Consider the following 23,197-nt stretch of genomic DNA (forward strand, 5'->3'; position numbering starts at 1 on the left):
ACATGAGCAAACTCCATTTGATAATGAAGGCCATTAGGTGTGGCTGTAAGCTCCAGGAAAAAAAATAATAATATAAAAATAATAAATAAATGGACCTTGTAATAAGATGTTTTTGCCAAATTGCTACTTCCAAGGTCAAGAAGGAACCACAAATTCTCAAAATATCTTGGTTTAATAGATATTTGTCATGATTCCTCAATAATATGATGCTTGCATCTCTAAAAAAAGATATCTGCAAATGAATGCAGAATATGTAGGCAATGGGACAAGATTTTAGTATTGGAAGCGTTCTGTTTGGTTTCCGTTTGTAGTCTGAGTAGTATTGACCAATCCAGTTTGAGCGTTTGGCTTTGGTTGCATGCAGGTTAGTCTATGTTGACGACGTTTCACTTCCGGGATTGCTCCGGTGCCGCCAGAAATTCTGGCGGATGTCCCTTATTTCGGCCGGATATCTGTCACCTTCTAAACTCCGGTGGATTTCTGAGGACTTTGGTTAACTCTCCTCAGATCTCTGCACGGTAAATCCAGACAGCTAGCTAGACTATCTGTCCAATCTGAGTTTTCTGTTGCACGACTAAAACAACCTTTGAAAGTACGCACGTTCCACCAAAACAAGTTCCTTCCCGAGGCTATTTTGCAGCAGTACCGGGGCTTCATCCAGGGCTTAGCGCCACCCAAGATAGGCGACCAGACGTCCCCGGTTTCGGTGACCTGAAGAAAACATTGACCAAATGTATAGTCGCGCAGGCTCACACCTAGGCTACACGCGCAGGCTCAAGACAGCCAGAGCAAGCGCTGCTCAGGGCTCAACTTCGGTAAAGGTAGAAAGATATTCACAAACAATGCATCTTTCCTAACATAGTAAGGTAAACAACGAGCTACAAACTCATTTTCATCAAAACGAGCCGTCCTACAACCTGGAGACATAACATTGGTCTCTACGAGCAGCCGGCGGTGAGACGGCAGTAAGACGAGTGCTTAGGGACGGTCTACAAACTACAACACCGAAAAGAGATACAACAAAAATATGTATTCATTAAATGAATAAATAAGGTAGCGTCTCCAAACATACCTCAATTATAACTTGTCTCCTGTTAGTTGTACTACAGCAATTACTTTTCAAAAATAGGCATATGCCTAATTTTGGGGAATATTTTTTGCCAAAGAAATGTAATATATGTCAAAATTATAAAGAGTCATGTCTCCAAAACTACTCCACACATAGAAGGCCCCTGCTGGTTGTACTACAGCACTTACCTTTAAAAAAATAAGCATATTCATAATTTTGGGGAATATTATTTTGCCAAAAACATTTACTATTTTAATAATTAAATAGAGTTGTGTCTCTAAACCTACCTCACATATAATTAGTCTTCTGCTGGTTATACTACATCACTTACTTTTCAAAAATAGGCATATGCATAATTTGGGGGAGTATTTTTTGCCATACATTTTTTTTTAATATATGTCATAATTACAAAGAGGCATGTCTCCAAAACTACTCCACACATAGAACCCCTCCTGCTTGTTGTCTGGATTTCTTTTCAAAGTGCCCCAGTGTAGCTCTAGGTCTAGTGACACCCCTGGGGCAGTGTCCCCGTTTTAAGTTTACAAAGATAAAAACATTACCTGTTTAGGAGGTATATATGCTTCTGAGCTGAAAATGTCCCCGGATTTTGTCTCAGAAATCTGGTCACCTTAACCCAAGACGATTGTGATTGCAATCCCGGAAGTGGAACGTCGTGGATATAGACTCAGGGCTGACTGAGTCAGTGGGGGTTGGGTTGGTTATAGGGTTGGTAGCAGTGGTGGAATGTAACTAAGTACATTTACTCAAGTACAAATTTGAGGTACTTTTACTTGAGTCTTCTCTTTTCATGCCACTTTCTACTTCTACTCCGCTACATTTCAGAGAGAAATATTGTACTTTTTACTCCACTACATTAATCTGACAGCTTTAGTTACTAGTTACCTCACACATTAAGATTTGTGCACACAAAACACATGTAGTTTATAAAATTTGATGTTTTTAAATTACCCAACAATATAACGGCCTACAAATACAGCTGATTAAACACAGAACTGTTTTGATCGTTTCCAGTTTCTAAAATGTGAGGATTTTTCTGCATTGAGTACTTTTACTGTTGATACTTTAAGTAAATTATCCTGATCATACATACTTTTACTTAAGTAACATTTTCAATACAGGACTTGTAACTTGTAACAAAGTATTTTAACAGTGTGGTATTAGTACTGGCTTTGAATACTTCTTCCACCTCTGGTTGGGAGGGTTGTGTTGGTGCTGACCCTGGGCAGAGTTTTTGTCAAAGCACACAGCAGTAAAGTATACAAACAGCCAACACAGAGCAGGAACCTGCCAGATCATGCTCCACTCTATGGCCTCATTGTTTTCCAAGACGCACAGCTTTTGCGTTGCATTGTGGGATATGCCTGGATAAGGCTGGTGCTAGGGCTTTGGAAGGCTTCCAAAGCCTTCGTCTGGAGTTCAAGCTGTTTGAAGGAGTTCTCATTAGAAGGAGGCTAATATTTGGTTATTCCACATTTTGGCTGCGGCCCCAAACGTGGCGCTGGGATGATGCTGTGGACTGTGCCCTTCCCCGCCTCTTAGATGGGGCTTCTCTGAGCTTAGCTTAGTTTATTCTCTGTGTTCATCGCGCCATGCCTCTGTCTCCCTCTTCTCTGGCTCACAGACTTGGATCTGACTCTGGCATAGTCCAAATGTTGGGGTAGGAATTTGGCTGTGAGATTTTGCTGGGACATGGGCAGCTGGCGTTACTTGTGCAGAGGCTGGCGGTGCTTGGCAGTGCTGGGCAGGACGAGGAGCAGTGACTCCGGTGCCACAGAGAGCCATTTAGTGACTGCCGGGGTTTCTGTGAGCGCAGAGGACTGTGGGAGACAAGTCGCTCTCTACAGTGCTGACTCGAGGTGGTTGAAATTTGCACCTTTTTACATTTTTTTCAAATAACGTGATCTGGTTTTTGCTTTCTGCAGTTTGTACAGCAGCGTGTCAGGGTTTCAGGAGTGGGCTGCAGATTAGAGAACATTCAAACAGGGCTTCAGCTCAGTTCCTTGTTTTTGGCAGGCCCGTTGGAGTGGCTGCTCTGCCTTAGAGCCATGTTGTCAGTCTAAGAAGCAGTACAAGGTAACATTTTCATTCTGAACATTAGAATACTGGATACAATACTATTGTGGAGTCACCGGATTAACTTGACTTTGAAAACAAGCATGAGAAGGGAACTTGCTACATAACTAGACTAGCCAATGAGATGCAGCGGCAGTGCTTTTCCTATTTGTTTGTGTTTAAAGACAGTCATTGGGAGTGAGACTCATCCACGCTCAGAGAGAAGGGATCATTGATTGTCTTTGGTCTCATTTAAAGTAAAGAATTCAGTTGACATTGAGGGGACTGGAATAACAACATCTGAAAAACCACAATGCCATCAGTTGTAGCTGAAGGTCAACATACATAGGGGGATTACAAAAGACCATTTGACACAGAGATTCAACAATAGCGCCGCAATGAAGGTCTGCCATTATGCTGGCTTTGTTTATTCACAGAGAACCAAGCATGGACGCCATAATGCTGCCCCGGTGCGTGATTTCACATAGCTTGCCCACATTCCGACTGCCAACTTTATACATCATAGTAGCACAATTGTCAATAGAAAGAAGAACAGAGACAAGCGCAGAGCAAGCATAGTGTGTGTGTGTGTGTGTGTGTGTGTGTGTGTGTGTGTGTGTGTGTGTGTGTGTGTGTGTGTGTGTGTGTGATAAGTGATTGCTAGCTGAAATGTGCAGGCCATTCAGCTGTGATTAGAATAGACATGAGAATGCTACAGAAGACACTTTACACCATTCAAACATTCAGATTCAAGTATTCTCCAGTCTTCATTTTGCTAAAGTTATCTTATAGCTGCATGGAAATGGAATTTTATGTAAGACCCTATTTATAAAGCCCATGATTAATGTGTTGATGAAACTGAACTGGTCAGAAAATGTCAATGCTGTGTAAAAAGGTTTTTCCTCAGGAACATTACATTGTTTTATTTCAGTAGGAAGCCTTTAAATGTTTTCGATCCATGTTTTATGGCCAGTGCCTTGTATTATGCTGTTGTATGCTGAGCTCAGAGCAAAGATTGAAATAGGATTCAAAAAAAAAAAAAAAAGGTTTTACACCTGAATAATTTACTAATATTAGTGAAAAGAACGGTATGCAGTTTAAAAACTGTGTTGAGTGAGTTCATTTTTTTTTTTTTTTTCATTTATTCATTTATTTCAGGCAGACAATAGTAACAAAAGAAAATTATACAATATATAAATAAAATGATCAATTTCTACCTGAAAGGGAGTGGGAAGAATATAACTTATTTAATCCCACCCCCAGTTCCCCATTCAGAGCTTACTACATTCAGCTTCACTGTTACTTGTTCAAGGATTATTTTACAAATGAAAGATCATGGTGGCGTTACCACAGGTAACAATAATTATTACATTACAACAAACTGTATACCAACAATATAAGGTAATATAAGTTAAAGATACCCGCAACTGTAGAACAACATTTAAGATGCACAACAATATTTTACAGTATCCTTCAATTTCCAAATACCATCGCAGCTCACAGCAGGTGTATTAAAACTCAAAATAAAGATTTTTACATCAACACATCTGCAGTGAGCTGAGGCAAATTTTAAGATTTGTTAGGTACTAAAGCAAAATCAGGGAGTGGATATGTCAAAAATGAACACACTAACTAAATCATTTCTCTTTCTCCACAAACACTATACGGTGCATATAGTTTATGAATCAGCTTAACTGGCTAAATACATTTGCACTACTGTAAGAACCAGAGTTGAGCCGGATACTCGGCTGAAACGAGTACGGATAAAGCACTTTTGCCGAGTACGAGTATTATACGAGTAATACGAGTCAATATCTGTGCTCGGATTGAATAAAAATCCTCATTGGGTAGTTGACTGTGTCTGCGTTCTGTGATAGGCTAGTCGTCACAGCGCCCCTCCCCTACACACATACAGATTTATTGTGTTGCTGTGTCCCGTTCTGCTCACTCACACACAGAACAGCTCTCTCTCTCTCTCTGTCTCTCCCTCAGTCACTCAGGTTCGTGGGTCTTTTCCGTTAACGTTGAGGGTTTCTTCAGCTTCAGGTTTGTTTTTTACTTCGGTTTGTAGTACTTACTTATTAACCAGTAGAGTTCTGGTAAACGTGGGGTTTGTTCAGACGTGGTGCTTGGTAGAATGCGACTCACGTTGCGTCTCTGCCTGTCGGAGATTTTTTTTCTTTTTTAAACCGTCAGCTGGCTCTAAACACATCTGAAAAACAGCGTCGGACTATTTGATCCGTAGAACACAGTACCCCCCGCCCCCCTCTCTCTCTCTTTCTCTCTCTCTCTGTCTCTCTCTTACTCACTCACACACACACACACACACACACACACACACACCTGGTGTGGAAATAAAAAAAATAAAAAAGAACCAAAAAAAAATAAATCACACTGATCATAAAAAAATTAAAAGTTAAAAAAAGAAGTTATGTTGAGTATGAAAACTCTTGTTCATTACATTTTACTTCATAATTGCAACCGCATGTGTTGTATTCATTGTTCTTGTTCTGTATATAGTTTGTTTATCATGATCAAAACCATTGATCTGAAGCGCAATGCTGATGCTGTCATGTAAATAGTTTTCTAATCAGCAATAAATATAACAATTTCTGATCAACCCATATCAACTGCATGCTTAAAATAACATACCAAAGCCCCGCCCATTTCAAGACAACCCGACCCACTTCCAGGTTAAATCCCGCCCACTTCCGGGTTAGGCCCCGCCCAGTCCGAGTACAGATACAGATAAAGATAATTCATATGGTTAACAGATACAGATACAGATAATGCTGTACTCGCTCAAAACCTAACTGTCCCGTTCTTGTGCCGCATGTTATTTAAACGTATGTCCCGACCCACAGCGTCAAAACCTAACACCAGGAAAGTCCCAGCCCAGAGCATCAAAAAGTGACACCAAGACTTCCGTCCCAGAGCGTCAAAAAGGGATGACAAGAGTCCCAATCAAACTGTCAAAAAATTATGCCAAAGGACTAGACGCTAAAGAAAACTTTTTGTGTCATTAAGAAACGCCAAAGGCACCTAACCAATCGTTGCTTTTTGACGTCCTGAGATGGAGAATGTGTTGGTATTCTTGCTTCAGGTCAATGTTCAATGCAGCATTTCAGTTGCCTCTATACACACATGCAATATATTGTTTTACTATGATTCAAATTCCAGCACGCTTGGCATATTAAAGCCTACAGTTAATTCTAAATCCTCTCATTGAACAGTGCACACACTGCCAGCGTCCTGATGCTGCCCAGGCTGAGAAAGTTTGCAGACGTTCCGAGGGTCTTTATAGCAGATTCCTTTCTCTGCTCATTATCTGCTTGCTGGGAAAAACTCATCAGATTCACTTGAGTGTTAAGACTATTAGTCCTCCTGACAGTGTGTCTTAGTCACGGGACGGTGGATTCTGCTACTAAAGCAATATGGCAGAGCTCTGCTCATAGTCATGTCTACAGTCCATTCGAGGATTGGGCATTAGTATGCCTGACAGAGTAGGAGTCTTTTTAATTAGCAAAGCTCCGCTTAAAGAACTCATTTGTGTTGCTTTGAACGAGATCAAATACAACACTCTGGGTGTTTTTCTTTGTCTCTCCCCGCATTCTGCAGTGGACTCTAGACAGACAGGTTTGATAGACATATCATTGCACAAACCATAATCAAATGGGCTGCGGCACACCAGTGTAGCACATACTCAGCACACCATTACAGTTTATTGGAGTGCTGCAGCCAGGGCTGGACTGGGGTAAAAATCTGCCCTGGACTTTTGAGACCCAGACCAGCCCACCAAAATCGGCCCGACACCAACCATCCTTGCACTCCCCTTCAACACATGTACATACCAGCAGCGCTCTGTCTCTATGAAGTGGGACATAGTGGGATGTGATTGGCCCGTGTTCAGATGAGAGACAAACTAGTTGGCCAATCATGTAATCTCTCTCCTCTCTGTGGCGTGGTCAGTCAAAGACCAAGGATGTGAATGGCTAGTGTTTATATGACAGACACACAAGTGTGCCAATGATGTGATCTCTCTTCTCTTTATGGACCGATCAAAAAAAAAAAAGTTTAACCGGAGCCCATTCAGCCCACACAAATAGGCCAGCCCACCGGGAAATCTCCTGGTACTCCCGATGGCCAATCTATACGTGGGTGCAGCTGGAGACATTATGGATTTAGTTTTCTATTGTTGTGTATTAAGTTCAAGTTTGAATAGTATTCAGAGTATTCAGAACTTCATCTGTCTCTGTTGGTTAAATCTGTGCGTCGATGGGCGTGACAAAGCGATGGTTTGGAATTTAAACGGGCTGCACAACCTGTGCACAACCTTGTATTAGTCTATACGTTGTTTTTTTAGGATACTACTGCATAAGGCAATCTACAATGCAACACAATTGAAGATTAAATTAAGGCTAACCATGCTTTTTGTATACTATTCGTCATTTGACATAAAAAATACTGTTATTTCCACAATAATTGCATTTGTCTTGTAAACTTTGCAATATATGATCACACAATGATGTCACCTCTGTGAAAATGAGGAATTAATATTATAAGAGACAGATAAATATACCAGTTGTGGTTTTAGGACTTTTGTGTACTGAGACATTTACCCAACTTTGAACAAACAAAGAGCGAAAATGAACTTTTCTACAACAACGTGCAACAAAACAAAGATAGAAGTGGAATACTCATTCTCTCCGTCCTTAAGTTTTAATACATGGTCAAACTAGCAAAAAACCACGTAACTGAGACAATGAAGTTTAACTTTTCTGAAAAAAACGCCCTACATCAAGCGCTTTTTTGACAGCCGACCAATGACAAGCGGAGTAGCCAGACCTGTCGTTTCCATAACAACAAGAAAGAATGGAGTCGGAGCACAGCGAGTTATACGCTTATACGGTATGACCGGGTGCTCCCTGTACAGGGAACTCACTTTGTTTTATTGAACGTTAGCAGCACCGCTCTCTCTATCTGTTCTTTGTCTAGCTCGCTCCACCGCTTAGTTTTATCTAACGTTAGCACCGCTCCACATAGCTTTAGCTAGGATACTGTAGCAGTTATAGCAACAAAAGACACTCTCTGCTGCTTTATGGAAACAAAACGCTGCCAGCTTTTTTTTTACTACAAAAGCGCCCTAGTCAACTTTTTCTTGTCAAAAAAGACGCCAAGTGTGAACATAGCCTAACTGTATCTGTGGATGGCTACCTTACCTGTAAGCCAATAAGCCTATCATCAATGGATTCATGTTAATGTTTTCAGACATTTTTGTTAAACCATCAATCAGTAATTTGGTGCCCCCGCTCCCCCTGCAGCAACTCTGAGGACCCTCTCTGGGGGTCCCAGACCCCCTGTTGAAGATTTCTGGCGTAAAGGACAGGTTGTGTAAATGCAGTGATCAGTGAATTTATCAGAGAACCAAAACTAAAGTTCCCCGATGCACTTAATAACACAGTCCCCATTGAGTCATCAGTACCCACACTCATTATTACCCAAGTTGTGGTGCTTTGTCAGGGGACAGATCAAACCATGTGGATGAGTCAGACTCAGGCCTGAAGATGTTCGCACATCCTTGAACACAAAAGAAGCTCAAACCCAAGGCCCCACAGCTGCTGCTTTCTTACCTTAAACTCAAAAATCCTTCTGCCCTTTTTACACTATTCACTCTTTCACTGGGAGAGACTCTTATCAAAGGGCTCCCCTCCCAGGTTTACTGAGGCTGCTTAAGCAGATAAATAGCTGCTTCCTCGATCTTGTTCTGCAGAGGACAACTTGTAAATGGCTGTGTAGTAACTTTAGAGCTGCAAAGATTAAACGATAAATCGATTAGTTGTCAACTATTAAATTAATCGGCAACTATTTTGATAATATAGTTGGTTATATATCATTTCTTGAAAATTCTTGATTCCAGCTTTTTAAATGTGAATATCTTTTTTTCACTCCTCTGTGACAGTAAACTGAATATCTTTGAGTTGTGGACAAAACAAGACATTTGAGGACGTCATCTTGTGTTTTTGGAAACAGATTTTTCACAATTGCTCTGACATTTTATAAATATAAACATTTTATAGACCAAACAAGTCATCTATTAATCGAGACAGTTGACAATGAAAATAATCATTAGCCCTTAGTAACTTAGCGAGTAACGAGCCAGTATTAGTTTTATTAGACATAATTTGCATATGATTTTTAAACTACCAATTGCAATCTAACATTTATTGCATCAAAAATAGATGAGGCAGGTCGAGGGAAATTGTGTACAACAAAAAGCTACAACTGCAGCACTTCAAAATAAAGTAACTCTTGGAGTTCATTATTACATGTAACATTATCAGAGGATAGAACATGTGATTATTATTTTTTTTAAGAGAAGAGGAGCATGTACACAGAGTCAGGGCATTCTTTCTCTTCACTCCAGTACAGCAAAGGGAGAGTATGACGGATCAATTAACTCTTCTGAAAGGATAAATTGTGCTGCTAGCTCCGGCTGAATCTCAAACTCATTCAAGCGCTTTGTGCAGGAGAAAGGGTCCGACTTCACGGCCATCTGCTTAATTCATCGCTCTGTTAAAAAAAACAAAAAAAAAACAACAATCACGAATCGGGGATGTTTTTTAATCAGCTCACCCTCTTTTAAAGCCATAACGCTTGATGACTTTTCTCATGAGTTAAGCCATTAACTGAGGCTTTAAATTGATGAGTTAATCTGGGCAGGGAGATGGAGATGCAGATAGAGATGGAGGACTGTGTCTGGTGGCAGTGGAGGCAGAGGAGGTGGAAGTGGTGGTGATGGGATGTTTTCCAAGTTTGAAGGGTTCTCTCCGGTCATCTTGTCAAAATTGCTAATGGAGACATCCCGCTGAGAGACGCTCCGAGTGTTTCGCGGAAAGAGACAATGTGACTGACATTGCAAACCCAAATGTCCCATTGTGAACATGAGGCGGAAAACTGCCCACAGTACACAAAATAACCTGAGGGGCCTGCAGGGGGGCCATGATGAGATCGAGGACAGAATGGAGGGATGGCTGAGAGAGAGAAAAGGAAAAGAAATCTAAAGTAGACAGACTCGATGAGACTGCAAAGAGAGGGGAGTGTGACATTTGGGGCGTGCAGAGTTGGGGTGGGAGGTGGGGGATTTGGACAAAAACAAAACACAGAAGTAAAGAGACGCAGGAGGGGGAGACAGCAGCGAATGAAACAGCAGAGCGCAGCAGAGTGGGAGCGGCAATGACATTAAATCTGTGGCTGAAAACAGATGATTTCCCATTTAACACTCCATTGAGTTCTCCGTTATCCTGGGTCCTGCCTGGCACTGTGATGGCGCCACTGCTTTCCTTCTGTTTCACAATAACAACCTCAAACCAGCCACCCTCCACGCATACACACACACCAGCAGATACACATCATCCTCTACACACCCCTCCTATTGTTTATATACAGTGCTGTTCAATATCCCTACCACAGAGGCTTCCAGGACATTATTAGACAGCCTGCAGGATACTGAGTGGGGGGTGGAAATGGGGTTTAGGGGGGTGGGGGTGGATGGTGTCCAAATAACAACAATCTACCACCCACGCCTCTCTCTGTAGCTCCAGTAATGAACCACGATGGACTCAATGGGAGGCATTGTCAACAGATGTTTTTTTGTTTTTTTTGTGGGGGAAATGATCAGGCAGCAAAGGGGTGAGGATGTTCTCACTTTTACTGAGAGAATTACACACATACAGCATCAAAGGGACAGTGGAGGTGAGGGGGAATTGTGTCTTTCTTCAGCCTCAAAAACACGGCTGACATTCTTAGGCTGTGTTGCACCAAAGAGAACATTGACTATATGTTTGCATTCACATAATATTCTGGTTTTTGCCCTTTCTCTAAAATAGACAATATTCTGACTAAGCTGCTGACATGCACGGCTAATGAAATGAATATTCCACTAATAATACCGTTTACATGCACCCGTGCAAAGTAGGATTTTTTCAAAGTTTTCTACCAGTGGCGGACTTGTTGGACCGTGTGACCACAGCATCCCTCTTTCAGTCCTTCAACCACCTTCTTGAAAAGGTTGCGATGTTTGTGCATATTCAAAAATAGTCTTTCATAATATTTAAAAGTCGGTGTGCTTCTCCTTCCGACCAGAAATGCGGGCTGTTTTGGGGGGGATGCATCTCTATTGCAGCCTTGCAAACTGTTGGCTAGCTGGTTAGTGTACAACAACCATAGCAACGCACAGAGCTGACCGTAAACAGGCAAAAGGCCGTAAACTGTCGCAAACTGTGGTAGAAACTCTGATTGAGATGCATATTCCGAATACACTGTATACATGTCCAAAGAATGCTACTCAAACCAGAATAATAACCGCATAACCCACGTCTTAATTTAAAAAATGCTAAATTTAGAAAAAGGCCTTATTCGGAATATCCAAATAGAACATGCTGTTTACATAACCCGTATCACATTTGATTGTTGTCATATTCTGAATAATAGTGGAATATTAGTGTGCATGTACAGTTGTGTTCAAAAGAATAGCAGTCCAACATCACTAACCTCATAAATCAAATTTTTTGGTAGAAGTGATATTTCTACATGGCAAATAATTTACTAGTAAGTGTTGTAGAGTTATAGAAAACCAACAGACCCAACAGTCATGACATGCATGCTGCTCATTCTGTGTAATTGAATCTGTAATTGAAAGGGGCATGTTCAAAATAATAGCAGTGTTGTGTTCAATTAGTGAGGTGATTGATTCTGTGAAGAAACAGATGTCAATTATGGCCCATATTTAAGGTAGGAAGGAAGCAAATGTTGTGCATGCTGGTTATAGTGCATTTCACACTGAAATACTCAGCAAAATGGGTCGTTCCATACATTGCTCTGAGGAACGGCGGACTTTGATTAAAAAGTTGATTGGAGAGGGGAAAACATATAAAGAAGTGCAGAAAATTATAGGCTGCTCAGCCAAAATGATTTCAAATGCCTTGAAATGGCATCCAAAGCCTGAACGACGTGGGAAAAAACGGTCAACTACCATTCGAATGGATCAAAGAATAGCCAAAATGGCAAAGGCTCAACCAATGATCAGCTCCAGGAAAATCAAAGAAGACTTAAAGTTACCTGTGAGTACTGTTACGATCAGAAGAAGGCTATGTGAAACAAAGCTATCAGCTAGAAGCCCCCGCAAAGTCCCATTGCTGAAAAAAAGACATGTACTGAATAGGTTGAAATTTGCCAAAGGACACATTGACTGGCCAAAGGAGAAATGGCGCAACATTCTGTGGACTGATGAGAGCAAAATTGTTCTTTTTGGGTCTAGGGGCCGCAGACAGTTTGTCCAACGACCCCCATGCACTGAATTCAAGCCACACTGTGAAGACTGCAAAGCATGTTGGTGCATAAATCATGTTATGGGGATGTTTCTCATACTGTGGTGTTGGGCCTATTCATCGCATACCAGGGATCATGGATCAGTTTCAATACATCAGAATACTTGAAGAGGTCATGTTGCCTTATGCTGAAGAGGAAATGGCTTTGAAATGGGTCTTTCAACAAGACAATGACCCAAAACACACCAGTAAGTGAGTAAAGATTGATGTTATGGAGTGGCCAGCCCAATCCCCAGACCTCAATCCCATAGAAAACTTGTGGGGTGATATCAAAATGCTGTTTCTGAGGCAAAACCCAGTAATGCAGAGGAATTGTGGAATGTAGTTCAGTCGTCCTGGGCTGGAGTACCTGTTCACAGGTGCCAGAAGTTGGTCGACTCCATGCAACACAGATGTGAAGCAGTTCTCAGAAATAATGATTATACAACTAAATATTAGTGCAGTGATTCAAAGTAAAGCAAACCCTTGAGACATTTTTCAGTTTATACAGTAAATGTTTGAGTTTGTCAAGAAAAATGCAAATACTGCTATTTTTTTGAGCAGCCTAATATTCCTTTTTCTTCACTTTCTGTAAAGGTATAACACAAACTTGATCAATTCTGGTCATGTTTTGATTTGGAATAGAATGTGCAGTGTTCCCAATGCATTGATATTATGGAATTAAAAGCTATTCTGAGGATTTTGAAGATTACTCACTTTTTTTAAACACACTGCTATTATTCTGAACACAACTGTAAATGCAATGTGTTTATCCTGCCAACAAGTATTTTCTGTGTAGCCACAGCCTGATACTGTACAGTAGCTATGAATCTGTGGAATTAAACTCTATTATCATCCAATAAAAACTACTTACTTACTTACTTCTTATGCTAACATGCCACTCTTTTTCAACATGTTATTAACTTCTTAGCCAGCCTAACGGCAGATTGATTATTGCAATGATTATTTGGTACAGAGAACAGAAAATGTCAAATATGTTATGATATGGTTATCATTTATTTCACTATGTTGTTATATCAATTAGTAATGATTGTAGCAAAAAAGGTATTTATTTTAAAATTAGTTTTAACTTTACTGACGGGGCAACATCCAACATCCAAAAGCAACTTAAAAACCTGAAGGAGTGGGTGTGTGGGATGAGAAAGCGAAAGGATATGGCGGAAGGCAGCAGGCCAGACGGAGAGATGGTAGGAGATGGTTGGGCGCCGACACCATTTCTGGGTGTCGGTAATGAGACACAGTGGCAGTCTTGGTCTGCTTTAGGAGTGTTTGCCAAACAATAAGTGTTAACTCAATTAAAGGCCAGATTTCCTCCAGGAAGAACGGAAAAGTGAAATTATCCCTGCTTGTTAAACCTGCCACTTAATTTCACTCAAATTATTACATATGATCCCAAGGACCCCTAGGCTAATTGTTTCTCTCTCTCTCTCTGCTTTCCCCCTCACTCCTTCTGCCTTCTGCTTAGTTTGCAGTGACAGAATGAAGCTGTTTCATCAGCTCTGGTAAATGGCTTCATCAGGGAGAAGCTGTGAGCTCCCTCTGCTTTGGAGACTGTTGCTGTAGTCATCTGAGCAGCATCATGTCACTTTGTAAAATGAGCTCAACGTCTGGAAAGCACATTACATGTTTGGACACAAATCAAAGTGATTTTCATCGCAATGCACAGAGTATGTGATATACTGTCATTTTTAATCCTCTCTTCTTTCTACTTTTACTCATTCAGGCTATAGTGCGTAGTTTCTGTCACCCCCATGAGGAATTCTAAGTAATGACAACAAAACTGTCGGCGTATCCACATGATACAACCCTCCCAGCCCTCCTCCATACAGTTGCTAGTAGCCAAGGAGGATTAAAAAAACATGACGGACTCTTCAGAAGAGGTAATTATCTTTACTCGGGCTTCTGCGCGGGAAAGTCACCGGACGACACAATCTTCTGAACGTAGTCATACTGAGAAAGACAGAGAGAATTGTGTGGAGCTGATAGTCTTAATTAGCTTTGTAGCAACTCATTTGGCAATGGCTTGATTGTAACGGATATCAAAACGTTACACAGTAAAGCTTTAAAAAGTGAGCTGAAGCTGAGGCCGCACAAACGTTTCTATGCACTTCCACGTGGGAAGGATACATTGTCATCAAATACCTTGGACAACAGACTTTTGGCAGATGAGGCATCTGTATTTGTTTCTCAGTTGTAATTGTGACTTGGATTTTGACATCAGCACTGTTTACAAGTCAGAAACTGGTTATAACAGTAACTCCGATATGATGTGCATCAGACTTCCTTGATGTAGTCTATATCCACGACGTTCCACTTCCGGGAATGCTCTCGTTCTGCCGGAAATTCCGCCGGATGTCCCTCCTTTCGGATGTCCGTTTTCGGATGTCCGATTCACCTATAAGTGATTGATCCAATGTTAAACCCAAATATGTGAAAACTTTATTTGTGATTTTCACTGTAGAAAGTCCTGCTATATACTCTGTTGCAGTCAGTCTCAGGCTTCAGAGTGAATCAACACAGCGGAGATCTCAGAGACTCGTGGACATGCACAGGCCAATCAGAGCAGACTGGGCTTTTTCGGGAGGGGGGTGCTTAAAGAGACAGGCGCTCCAACAGAGTGTCTCATACAGAGGGTGAATACAGGTGCAGCAGTCATGGGCACTATAAGAAAAATAGTGTTTTTTGAACATGAAAGCATGTAAACATGTCCTAGTAGAATCACAAAATACTGTACAAGCATGAACCTGAAAATGCTATATAATAGGTCCACTTTAACAAACCATCTGGCGCGTCAGGTTAATACTTCATAGTAGATAACAAAAAAAACAACTTGATTGACATTAGAGTGGATGTTCCTTGTAATCTCATCATGTAAAACTTTGCAGGTAGGGAAACATTTCTCGCACATCACATGGTGGGCGTCTCACATCATTTCCTGAGAACAGGCTGAATACATATACAGATGGACATTTTATTTGTTAATGTTTTCATGATCCGTGCAAGTTTCTCTTTTTCCTTCTTGCTTCATCACTCGGTTTCAGTGGGTTCCGTGCCGTTCGTGCTGCATTGAGGTGATGGACTGCACACATGACGGACAACGAGCTATCATTCAGCTCAGCTCTAATCAAAAGGCTCTCTAATTACATGCGGAGGAAGTGGATATCGGTTTGTGTGATGAAACGCAGCTTTGACATTGAAAGAAAGACTCATCCTGTTGAAACGCCGCTCTGACATTGAAAGAAAGAAAGGCCCGTCCTGAATGTCACCCACAGCTACGCCTTCTCAATAAATCACCATTTCAAGGACTGCAAATGAAAAAACGTGTTGGTTAGATTTTCACAGGAGCACGCAGTCACACATCCATATATCCACATGCACATCTCCCCTTTGTTGCCCTTTTCCTCACACACATATGCTACCTCTTTTTCTGTGAAAACACTCATATTGCCTACCACTACACACACACACACACACACACACACGCGCACACACACACACACACACACACACACACACATCTGACCTAGATCACTGGAACACATGCCTCCATACGCCTGCAGAAAACTCATAGGGCACAATTTTCCAAACATGCTCCCTCTCGGCAGAGTCTTCAATCTTCCTACCCTGAGGAAATCTTAAGCAGAAGATTAGCTTTTCCAATTTGTGAATTGAAACTTGCATCATTGTTCATATTTAATCAGGCGCTTGTTTCAAACTGACAACAAAAAAAAACGCTTGAGGAGGGGAGAGTGGGACATTGTCACTGTATGCTTTACATAAAAATGGGATTCAAAAATAGTAGCATATCACCAGCTCTAGTAATCTCACAGAAGAGAATGAATGAAGAATCCACTGAATAGAGGCATAAAATCTATTAGGCATTACTAATGAATTTAATGAGTGAGAGATATGTTCCTCTAAGGTGAAGATGCAGTCCAAGAAGACATACTATAGCAGCAGAAATCTCCAACGTTGCCTTACCGCTGAATCGTAGGGCTGATGGTGCTGTAACTCTGCTTTACTATGCTATAAGTTAGCACTGCCGTTTTTGTCCGTTATTGTACTGCTGAGTTTTGTGGCATTTTATACTCCTTTGTCCATTATTTTTCCTTAACTTCCACTAGTCTCTATTAAATGTTTTATGTTTTGGGTGTATATTAGTTTTCATACGCAGGGTTTTTCTAGTGTTAATCACTTCTCCCTAGGCTACATACAATTTATAGGAGATCAAAGCAGTTAAGCAAAGGAGGTTAAGCAGGTTTTGAAAAACAGAGTGAAAGATTCAGCCTGATATTTAAAGAGTGTAGAAACTAAGCTGTTTGCTTATTATAGATATGATGACTTTCAAATTTCTGCCGTCTCAATTGACATAATTCAAAAGTGAAAATGATGGTGATGGGGAAAACTTGACAAGGACCTAATACAGGGGTGGGGCTAGAAAGGGGGCCCGGGGTAGCACCCGCTCCCCCTCCCTGAAATATGATTGCCTATGGTTAACTGCTCCTCAGCTCTCTGCAGGGTAAATCCAGACAGCTAGCTAGACTATCTGTCCAATCTGAGTTTTCTGTTTCACGACTAAAACTACTTTTGAACATACATGTTCCACCAAAACAAGTTCCTTCCAGAGGCTATTTTGCAGCGGCACTGGGGCTCCGTGCGGTGGTTAGCACTGCCCATAACTATTGTGATCGGTTTAAAGAAATGCCAATAAACCAGAGCACGTTTTTCTCCCATCCTGGAATGTTATGCCAATTGTTTTCATCGGCTAAATGTAACCATACCTTAACCCCAACCTTTCCCCAACTTTAACCATTGTATTTTTGCCATGTACAGATGTTTTAGAAAGCATAATTTAATTAATATGATAGCATTAGACCTAAACAATGTCAGTGCGTTAAATCCGTGATTTTGTTTTAAGAGTCTAATATTGAAGTTCTTTTCTGGCAGTAGGGTTGTAGTGTTTACTTACTTTACTTACTTTAGTGTCCATCATCATGAATATATTAATGCTAGTCTTTTGGTCACATATTGGGCAGATGAACAATGAAAAACACAGCCTTGATGTTTTGATGCTGGAGAGTAATTACAGTCCATCTCAGAAGTAGGGGTGTAACGGTACAAAAAAGTCACAGTTCAGTCCAACCGTGACTCGGTTTAGGAGTCATGGTTCAGTGTGAGTTCGGTACAGCAGAAAAAAAACTACATGAACCCCAAAGGTTTCTTTTTATTATTTTTATAGGTTTTATTTATTTTGAAAACAGGTTGTAGTGCAAGTGTCAAAGACAGACAAAATTCTCTTGATGGGGACTTAGGTAGCACTTTGCCCACTGGCAATTTTGGTAAACTATTTTCATTATAAAAATAAGCAATATTTTAAAAGCTTCTGTATTACACTGTATGAACACTGAACAAACACTTGGGAACAAACACTATAAAACTGAAAAGCATCTTGGGTTGCTTGATGTTTCAACTTGTTCAACAGTGATCTGTTTGGGCATGCGACTGATATGACCTCGTCGTTTGCCATTTTCACAACCCTGTGAGTTTTTTTTCTTGTGTCCTGATTCCTGTCAAGTATCCCATTACAATGCTCATACCCAGCCTTGCTCTGTGTGTTAATGGCTTGTAGTGATCCTTTAGTTGTCACCTCTATCACTCTCATTGGCAGCCAGCAGCCATCTTCAGGACTCATTTCCTGGCGTCATTTTAGGGGCGTGTACGCTGATGGGATGTGGAGAGACACATATCGTCATTACAAAGGATAGCCAGCCGTAGTAATGATTCGGTTTTACACAGTCAATTTCCTCTCCTATTGAGGCACAATAAGGACCCTCAATAGGAGAGGAAATTCTACGGCATAAATGGTGAGGCAATGTCATTCTCTCCCCTCTTTTTTAGTCCTGCTCCTTTTGACTCAACATTTTATCTCCCCGACACAAAAATAGTTTTTCATTTAACAGATTTAACATTTTATACATGAAGGGAGTGGTCACTGGAGCCAAATGTAAAGGGAAAAGTGGTTGCCATGGGAAAGATTTTGGAGAAAACATTTGATTTCTGTGAAGTGAGTATAAAAGCCATCTGGAATCTTAGCCGCAGGCACAGTTGCAGAAATAAACAAGAGCCTGGAGGCAGTCCGCTCTGCTCCCATCTCACAGTCTGCTCCTTTATTTCTAAAAGGATTTATGTTTGCTTTGCAAGTTGATAGAGTATAAAGGGTTTGACTGATATGGGCTTTTGAAGGGCAATATCTATATTATGTTTCTTGGTGTGAAGCTGCCAAAAGCCAACGTTTAAGTTGGATCACTTTCTACCAATATAATTCTATAGTGTACTGCAGAAGGCACAACTTACTATAACGGAATGGAAATTATTTTATATGTCTTTGAACTACATGATTTCATCAAAGCCTATTAAGCTTAAGTTAAGATATTTAACATGATTCCACAGCATCATACTGGTCCTTTGGGTTCCACTTTATCCCATCATGCAGTCTCTATTGTCCATCCATCCATCTTCAACTGCTTATCCTGGCTCGAGTCATGGGAGTAGCAGCTCCAGCAGGGGACCCCAAAAGTCCCTTTCCCGAGCCACATTAGCCAGCTCTGACTGGGGGATCCCGAGGCGTTCCCAGGCCAGGTTGGAGATATAATCCCTCCACCTAGTCCTGGGTCTTCCCCGAGGCCTCCTCCCAGCTGGACGTGCCTGGAACACCTCCCTAGGGAGGCGCCAAGCGGGCATCCTTACCAAATGTCCAAACCAGCTCAACTGGCTCCTTGAGACGCAAAGGAGCAGCGGCTCTACTCCGAGCTCCTCACGGATGACTGAGCTTCTCACCCTATCTCTAAGGGAGACACGAGCCACCCTCCTGAGAAAACCCATTTCGGCCGCTTGTATCATTTTTTTTTCGGTCATGACCCAGCCTTCAAGACCACAGGTGAGGGTAGGAACAGAAATTCAAACAAAATCCTTGTCATGACATTGTAGAAATCCTGTGGACAAGTTGTTGCGAGAATATAATTGTTTAGCAATGCTCTGTTGCTGAAAGCAAGCCAGCAAGCAACTCTACAGCACACTTCAGTCAAGGAGAGACGCAATGGGCATAATGCAAGAACATTTTTCGTATTCTTATCCTTCCGCTCCATTTGTGATCAGTTTCATTCACAAAATCATTAACCAAGATTCACATAAGAACTTCACACCACAGAGCTTCAAGTCCTGCTTTTGAAAATCAGCAGATAAGAACAGAACAAGTTTAGCCTATTCAGAATTGAAAAACAATTCAAAAGTATGAACAATGTTTCCTTAGAGAAGAGCTGCACTGTGAATGAAATAAAGAGGGAAAGGTTTAGGCTACATGAAGTTAAATGGTAAAAAGCATTATAGTAGCATATAGTGAAGCAGACCATGACTTATACTGTGTATGAGGCAGTCAAGGGGAAGTGACAGTCACAGGCATATTAGACGAGAGAATATCATCGCCTACAGTAGACACTTTCGGTGCAACAGAGGATGATACTGGACAATTTACTTTCAATCAAATCAGAGTTATTTAAAGGTTATTTAAAGGTCCCATATAATGCTCATGTTCAGGTTCATACTTGTATTTGGGGGTTTTACTAGAAGTGTCCATGCTTTAATGTTCAAAAAACAGCCCTCACCCAAAAAAAAGCCCAGCCTGCTCTGATTGGTCAGCGTTTCTGGGTCTTCGCATCTGTGCTCTCACTGTCTCTGCACCGCCATTGCAGCTTGCAGCTGCATGACTGTGACGGCACTGTAGCAGCACTTTCTACCCATATACGTATAGTTGTGACATTACAACCGTACGGAAGTCCTGGCAGTTTGTTCAAAGGCACAGTTTCTGAATACAGGCTGTGTGAATTTCTCTGTGGATTGAGTGTTTTGGTAAAAATAGTGGACGTAGCATCAGACCCATTGGTTTGTGGACTGCCGTTTTGAAGCCTCGAGTTTGGCGATACAGGCGTCGCCATCTTGGTTTTTTACAACAGGATGCAACGATTATTGGTGAGATGGTGGAGCTGGGGAAGTTGACACTGCCAAGCCAGTGTTATTTATGGTTGCAATGGTGCTGCGCTTAGAAAAAGGGGGAAAAGGGGGTCCGGGTCCTGCCTCCATTCATCTGCATGTATGGCAGTAGAGCCCGACCGATAAAGGATTTTTAAGGGTGATATTGATACAAATATTTGGTAATTTAAAAATCCCATATTCCGATATATCGGCCGATATATATTTTTAAAAAAAATCCAGAATCGGCAACAAAACATAAACAGATTTCCCTAACATTTGTTATTTGTAGATATTTGAGTCCTCACTAAAATAATATGATAATGCAGTTTAAAAATAAACTAAAAATGAACAGAGGAACATCAAAATATATTAAAGTTCTGATAAATAAAATGTATAAAAATACAAACTTAAGATATGAAACTTAAAGGTTTAAACACGAGTGTTGCCAACAGGGAGGTTGTAGAGAGCCCTCTGGTGGACAAACTATGCAACGCCAACACTCAGAACAAGGTTGAAAGGTGTTTCGTCCATTTATATTTTATTTTATAAATATTAATTTATCGGCCATTATAAATGCTGATACCGATAGTTTGGAAAATGCCTAATATCGGCCGATAATATCGGCCCGCCGATATGTTAAAATAAATCGGATCATAATTTACAAAATGAACATCATGCTGTATTGAAGAAGAATTGAAACCAGTGATTAAGGCCATAAACTCAATATGAAAATGTTTATTGAGGTAATAAATCAAGACAGAAGTAGGGGCGCCTGGAAAGCTCACCTGGTGGAGCATGTACCCCATGTACACAGTATCGGTTCTCGCCATAGCGGCTGCAGGTTCAATTCCGACCTGCGGCCCTTTGCTTCATGTCATTCCCCCTCTCTCTCCCCTTTCATGTCCAAGCTTTACTATTAAATAAAGGCCTAAAATGCTGAAAAAATTATCTTAAACAAAAAGACAGAACTAGGGACATTTCCCCATAGACTTCTACAGAAACTGACTTCTTTTTACAACAGTGAAGGCGCCCCCTGCTGGGAATTTGATAGAATGCAGGTTTAAGACACTTCCGCATTGGCTTCACTTTGTCAGGCCCGGAAGCTTCGGCCATTATTTTTACAGTCTATGGTTTTGATACTTTCACAGTATTTATATACAAAGTAGCACCGCGGTCCTTTTTATAATAATAAATTACATGGTATCTCACTTCTCATAATATGGGGCCTTTAAACTGCAAAGTAGGTTAGGTGTGAACACAAACTAAGAGGCCAAACATAAGCCACAGAAACATTGCCTCACCATTATCCAAGATTAATTAGAGCAAGAAACGCCCACCTCCTCAGCTGTCCAGTTTTTAGGATAATACGCCCACTGTGGCTTCATGGTCCTGTGAGCTGATAATAGTTTAAATTTAAGGTTATTTCATTTATATAGCACTTTAAAAGCAAACAAGTTTGCACAAAATTGCTTCACAAAGACAAAAACATACCAGCATAAAGCACACATGTATACATAGATATAGTGGAAATATGACACTATTCAAGTAGAAACAAGTTAAGAAACAAGTTGAAACTTATGAAATCGCATAAACAGATAATATATATACTATATATATATATATATATATATATACACATACACACCCACATACATAAAATAGAAGGAAAGAACACCGTTTAATCACAATTAAAAATTAAACGCCAGAGAATAAAAGTGTGCCTTAAGCTGCGTCTTAAAAATATCAATAGACTCAGCCCATCTAAAGGCCTCCGGCGGGCTATTCCAGAGCCGAGGAGCCGCTACAGAAAAGGCCCAGGCACAGTCAACATGCCACGGTAGGCTGATCTGAGGGGTTTGCTGGAGCTGTAGGGGCTGAGAAGTTCTGATATATATGCAGGGGTGAGACCATTGAGTGATTTATAGACAATTAAGAGGGTTTTAAAGTTTATCCTGAAGTGAACGGGGAGCCAGTGTATGGATACAAGGACAGTTTGAAATGTATGATTTGAATCAATTGAGGGCGGACCCTGAAATGCCGACCCATCGTGACAGGCGATCCAGCAGGATCATCATGATATCGAAAGCTGCACTAAGGTCTGAAAGAATGAATACAGAACATTTACCACATTATGCAGCACAGAAGAAGTGATTTGTCACTTTCAGGAGAGCTGTCTCAGTGCTATGGTGCTCCCTTAACACTAACTGAAATTTTTTGAAGATCTCGTTTTGTTTTAGAAAGGACAACATTTGATTACATGTATTTGGGGGTTTTACTAGAAGTTTCCATGCTTTAATGTTCAAAAAACAGCCCTCACCCAAAAAAAAGCCATCCTGCTCTGATTGGTCAGCGTTTCTGGGTCTTCGCATCTGTGCTCTCACTGTCTCTGCACCGCCATTGCAGCTTGCAGCTGCATGACTGTGACGGCACTGTAGCAGCACTTTCTACCCATATACGTATAGTTGTGACATTACAACCGTACGGAAGTCCTGGCAGTTTGTTCAAAGGCACAGTTTCTGAATACAGGCTGTGTGAATTTCTCTGTGGATTGAATGTTTTGGTAAAAATAGTGGACGTATCATCAGACCCATTGGTTTGTGGACTGCCGTTTTGAAGCCTCGAGTTTGGCGATACAGGCGTC

At 41.0% G+C, this 23,197-nt stretch overlaps 1 protein-coding gene and 1 long non-coding RNA gene across 3 annotated transcripts in view; both read left to right on the forward strand.

Moving 5' to 3' along the window:
* The window catches only part of grik2 (glutamate receptor, ionotropic, kainate 2), a 299,478-nt gene that overhangs the window by 142,863 nt on the left and 133,418 nt on the right, over window positions 1-23,197 (forward strand). The gene's annotated exons all lie outside the window — the stretch shown is intronic.
* On the forward strand, window positions 8,386-22,042 carry LOC118496009. Its single transcript, XR_004898475.1, has 3 exons — window positions 8,386-8,396; window positions 21,061-21,066; window positions 21,963-22,042. It is a non-coding gene; the product is annotated as an uncharacterized LOC118496009 (long non-coding RNA).

Source organism: Sander lucioperca, chromosome 10 (genome assembly GCF_008315115.2).
Source record: "Sander lucioperca isolate FBNREF2018 chromosome 10, SLUC_FBN_1.2, whole genome shotgun sequence".
Lineage (NCBI taxonomy): Eukaryota > Metazoa > Chordata > Actinopteri > Perciformes > Percidae > Sander > Sander lucioperca.